The following is a 6,000-nucleotide window of genomic DNA, read 5'->3' on the forward strand; positions in this document are numbered from 1 at the left end:
TCAGGCCTCTTTCTGGACTTGCTGACCTTTCTTCTGTTGGAGAATATGAGTTGGGGAATGGAACTGGGGTGAGTGGCTAGTGTTTTGAGTCACTTGGATGGTCCCACCTTGGCTCACCTTCCTTGGGGGCCAGCCCTTGGCTCCAAGACAGGTGTTTTGTCCCCTCCACGTAACCTTGCTGTAGGGAGGGATGTCTTTAGGTTCTTGGGACCAAGATAATTTAAAAAATATATATTTTCAGCTCCATGAAAATAACTAACCAGTTACCTCTTGTTGGACATTAACATTTTTGCACATATAAAAATCATGCCCTACTTTTGTAGATAAATCTGGGTAAATTCTTAGTAGTAGAATTCTAGTTTCTTAAATAGAGCCTGGCAAAAAACAAGCTCTCAGTAAATATTTGTTGAATGAATGAAAGAATGAATGTAATTCCCAAGTCTATCCCATTAGGAGTTTGTTGGGCTGCAATTAATAGAGAACCTAACTAATAGTGGCTCAGCCAATAAAGACATTTAATTTTCTTACATCAGAGTCTGGAGAGAGGCAGTGAGGCTGGTTCAGTAGCTGGACCGAAACACTGATGGCCAGAGTCATTTCTTCCGTCTCCACCATCCCCAGTGTGTTGGCTTTTGTTCTTGTGCCGGTCACCTCATGGGTGTGGGATGGTTGCTGCAGCTCTAGATGTCACAACAGGAAGATGTGTGTAGAGGGCAGTGGTGAAAAGACCTTTACAGCAAACCATGCTCTCTTTTTCTTGACGGAGAGTGGATTCCCCAGAAGCCACGGCCTTCCCAGGCTTCCCTTGTCATCTCATTGGCTGGAGCTGCAAGGAAGGCCTGGAAAGCAAATGTCTGCAAACGCTAATGGGAAAGTGACCTAAGATCTTAAATTAATCCTGCTTCATCCCTGAGGCTGAAGCAGGTGACCACGTGGCTATAAAACTCGAGGTTCTAGAATGGATAAACAACAAGGTCCTACTGTATAGCACAGGGAACTATATTCAATATCCTATGATAAATCATAATGGAAAAGAATATGAAAAAAGAATGTATATATATATATATATAAATGAATCACTTTGCTGTACAGCAGAAATTAGCACAACCTTGTAAATCAACTATACTTCCAAAAAAAAAAAAATTGATGGGACTTCCCTGGTGGCACAGTCGTTTAGAATCCGCCTGTCAATGCAGGGGACGAGGGTTCGATCCCTGGTCCGGGAAGATCCCACATGCTGCGGATTTACTAGGCCCATGTGCCACAACTACTGAGCCTGTGCTCTAGAGCCCGCGAGCCACAACTACTGGGCCCATGTGCCCAAATTACTGAAGCCCGCACGCTCTAGGGCCCACATGCTGCAACTACTGAGCCTGTGTGCTGCAGCTACTGAAGCCCGAGCGCCTAGTGCCCGTGCTCCGCAACAAGAGAAGCCACTGCAATGAGAGGCCTGTGCACGGCAACGAAGAGTAGCCCCCGCTCGCCAAAACTAGAGAAAGCCCACCTGCAGCAACGAAGACCCAATGCAGCCAAAAAAAGCAAAATAAAATACACAACTTAAAAAAAAAGTGCTGAGAATTAAAAAAAAAAAAATCGAGCTTCTATTAGCAAGAAGGAAGGAGGAAATGCTTTTGGGATAGGTAGGTAATGAACTGTGTGTACCATACTGGGTCAAAGGACGTATGCATTTAAAATTCAGGCAGAAATTTCTAAGTAGGCAGGGCTTTTGTAACAAGAAAAAAAAAAGGTATCACTGCTCATGTTGAATATTGCAGAAATGCTTTTATAATTCCCAACTTTAATGGAAAAAGGTGAAGTATAAATTTTAAAAAAAGTTCTCACCACTGCTGGGTTTTTGTGCCCCCTTTTCCTCCTCTGTTTTCATACTGGCTTGTGTTATTCTGGTTTCTGCTGGTTTAGAACATTCATCTCTAGGAGTAGGGGAGACATACAACAGTGTTGCCTGATCTGAAAAAGAATGGCTTGCGTGAGACTCGGGGTGGTCATCCTAGGGACACCCATGCCTCCCGGCTCACATTGCAGGGAGCTGGGAAGGACTGGGATCTGTGATGGGCTGATGAACATTTTAGCCAATCCCTCTTCCATTGTTTTGCTTATCATTATTTATTTGATAAGCAATGTTTATTTGTTAAATATTGTTTATTAAAACAATCAAAATAATATTATACATGCATCTAGTTGGAAATATCAATATGGAAGAGTTTTCAGTGAAAGATAATCTGGGGATCTTAAAATACTGTAGGATAATTTTCTGCAGGGTGGGGAGCAGGACTGGAGAGGGAGGTGTGAGCTCCAGGTGCAGCTCAGGCTGAGCACTGGGAGAGGGGTCCCTTCCAGATCTTTCCTTCTCATCTGGGGCAGCCCATCCTGTCCGCATGGGAGCTGCTGACTTGCCTACAGGTAGCAAGTTCCTGAGAGAGAGAGGAAGATAGAAAGGGGAGGGAGGGAGGGAGAGAGAGAGAGAGAGAGAGAGAGGAGGAAAGGGCTGAAGGGCTGAACTTGAACTTGGAGCTGGAGGTCAAGGGCTGAGAGGAGGCCAAATTCCAGTCTCACACCCTACAACACCCCAACCCTCCCCCCTGCGCGCCTCCAAGACCTTTCTGGGCAGTTTTTCCTACTGTTGTACCTTAAACCAAAGAAGCCATCAGAACCTTTCCTTCCTGCGAGTGTAAGGCCTCTGTGGACCCTGGTCCTACTCCCTAAACTTGCACCCTGAAATTAGCTTCTGACCTGGTAGAAAAGCCACACACCTCCCCTTCCCTAATTCTCAGCTTCCTGCTGGTTCACCTTGGGAACTTCCTGGGTGAAATTTGAAACCAGCCCCTTACCCTGGAGGGCACACAGAGGGCAGGGAGAGAGAGAAGAAAGAGGCAGACCACTCCGGATTGGTAGGTGGCAGTTTTAACCAGCAAGGGAACTTACGTGTTTGTTTTGGGGCGGGCTCAAGACCAGCCAATCTCTGCACCCGCCTCCAGAAGCTTAAAAGTTTACAGGGAAGCCTTAGCCTGGTTCAGCCGGGTACACAGTGCAGATGGTCTTCTCAACAGCATCCCTCTCTTAAGGCTGCATCCTTGGAACACCTCCCACTGTGGGAACTGTGGGCAGAAGGTACTTTCCAAGCACGGGGGAGGGGGTGAGGAGCCTCCGATTGCCCGGGTCCCATGCACGGGGCAACCAGCGGTCACGTCCTCGCGATGACCTCCTATAATAAATCCTCACCCTGGGCAGGATTTTCTGAGGTCCTGACACTTGCCAGTCCTCAAGTATGGGTTGACCAAGACCTGTGAGTCTTGGTCTTCTTTGACCAGAGACAGTGAGTCTTGCAAGTCTTCCCTTCTCCATCCCCTTCCTGACCATCTGGCAGTAGAAGTCCCTAGCTCCACAGGTGCGCTGAGCCCTGACAGCACCACGAACCCCTGCATCCTCTCCCTGTCGTCCCCCTGGATCTCACTGCTGTCTGGTGGGGCTCAGTGTAACTGGGGAGTGGTGCACGTGGGATGAGAGGGGCAGGAGGCTCAACCCATGCCCCAGGCAAGGGGCCCTCTTGTCGCAGAGGTCAGCCTCATTTAGATTCACAAGCATCAGTGAAGAATGAAGAAACCCCCCATAGGAGTTCACAGGGAACTTTTTGAGCACCATGTCCCAGGCGCCAAGCTAAGAACTTTCCATGCACAATCTCATTTCATCCTCATAGTGGCCTTGAGAAGTCCCATGTTCTTCAGATGAAGAAACTGAGTCAGAAGTTTATTTTTTTATTTTTTATTTAAAAATTTTTTATTTTATTGAAGTATAGTTGATTTACAATGTTGTGTTAATTTCTACTGTATAGCAAAGTGATTCAGGTATACATATACACACATTCTTTTTCATATTCTTTTCCATTATGGTTTATCACAGGATATGGAATATAGTTCCCTGTGCTATACAGTAGGACCTTGTTGTTTATCCATTCTCTATATAATCGTTTACATCTGCTAACCCCAAACTCCCAATCCAACCCTCCCTCACCTTCCTCCCCCTTGGCAACCACAAGCCTGTTCTCTATGTCTGTGAGTCTATTTCTGTTTCGTAGATAGGTTCGTTTGTGTCGTATTTTCGATTCCACATATAGGTGATATCATATGGTATTTGTCTTTCTCTTTCTAGAGAGTCAGAAAGTTTAAGTAACTTGCCTGAAGTCCCAGAGTAAGTCAGAGGGCTAGTTTGAACCTTGGTCTGTTTGACCTCAAAATTCTTCTCAATTATTTTTTTTATATTTACTTATTTATTTATTTTGGCTGCATGGGGTCTTAGTTGCGGCATGTGGTATCTTTGTTGCGGCATGTGGGCTTCTTAGTTGCAGCATGTGGACTCTTAGTTGCGGCATGCATGCGGGATCTAGTTCCCAGACCAGGGATCGAACCGCGGGCCCCCTGCTGTGGGAGCACGGAGTCTTACCCACTGGACCACCAGACAAGTCCCTCTTCTAATTTTAATATTCTACTTTCTCTAACTATAAAGTAGTGGTAGGCTAGTAGTTTGGGATCCACTGCGATAGTTTGAGAAGTAAGAAAAAGAGGGACCAGCAAGGATAACTCTGCATCATACTCTCCCTTTCATACTTCCTCGTTTATACCCTGTCATCATGTCCTTATATACTGACTGTCAGACCATCAGGTAACAGCTCTTAAATTGTTTTCTTCTAGTGACAACCTGGACCCCAGCTCCAGTCTGGACCAGGACACCAGCGCACTCGGGACAGGGAAATTGTTACCGAGTCCAAGCTCGCCCTGCGAGCTGCACGACAGGCCAGTGAATGGAGACGAGGTGTTGAGGGAAGGAATACAAAGCCTACTGGCAGACCAAGGAGATGGCAGACTAGTGTCTCCGATAAATCATTTTATCAGGGTTTGGATGCCAGTTTCTTTTATAGCACAGAGAGGGGGAGGAGATGAGGAAGTAAGGTAAAAAGGCCATAAATTTTGCAAGTATCCCTGGAATGGCCAGCCTTGGTGAGGGGATGTGTTAATTTCTTCTTTCTTGCAGCCATCCACAGGTGGGCAGGGTTCCCTGAGGCAGGCCATTATGTCTGATTATAGTAACAAAACGCAAAGCAAAGTTTAAAGACAAAGAAACAGATCGAACATGGAGTCCGATTTAGCTCTTCCTCTTAAAAAATTAAATGGAGTTTGTGAGGGTGTCTCATCCAGACACTGAAGATGAGGTGTAGGGTACTCAGTGAGGGGTCAAGACCTATTTGGAGTGGTAGTGGGGCTCAGATGCTCCTCCTCTGGGACCCCAGGCTTAGCTGCGCTTTGGAGGCTGGGAGTTTTGACTGGAATTCCTTGTTGGTGCTTTTATGCTCAGAGCCACCAGAGGGCAGCAGAGGTCGTCAGAGATCATTTCCAGGCAGGAGAAACGTTATTCTGAGTTCGTCCCAGCTTTTTCAATCCACTTTGAGAAAAAGTTACATAGCTGGGTCTATACTCCAGATCCCTACTGAATTACGTGTAATAAAGCAAGACCTAACATTATGGCCTTCCTTTTCATATGATGTGGAATGCTTCTGCACTTTTGGTAACATTTATCTTGACATTATCCATTATGTTGTATCAATGTTTCTTGTACCAAAGTCACAGGGCAAATTCCTTGTGGAGCTCAAGATCAGGAGTTTCCCTCTCATGATAAGCTGTTATGAGAATGGGAAATAATTTATTGGACATCTCTTATGTTGCTATCGAGAGATGATGTTTCGTTTTGGCTACCAGGAAGCCAAGAGCTTTTGTTGTTGTTGTTGTTGTTTGTTTGTTTTTAATTGGAGTAGGGCTGCTTTACAATGTTGTATTAGTTTCTACTGTATAGCAAAGTGAATCAGCTATACGTATACATATATCCCCTGTGTTTTGGATTTCCTTCCCATGTAGGTCACCACAGAGCATTGAGTAGAGTTCCCTGTGCTAGGCAGTAGGTTCTCATTAGTTATTTTATTTTATTTTTTTT

The sequence above is a fragment of the Mesoplodon densirostris genome, chromosome 16, assembly GCF_025265405.1.
Source record: "Mesoplodon densirostris isolate mMesDen1 chromosome 16, mMesDen1 primary haplotype, whole genome shotgun sequence".
Classification (NCBI taxonomy): domain Eukaryota; kingdom Metazoa; phylum Chordata; class Mammalia; order Artiodactyla; family Ziphiidae; genus Mesoplodon; species Mesoplodon densirostris.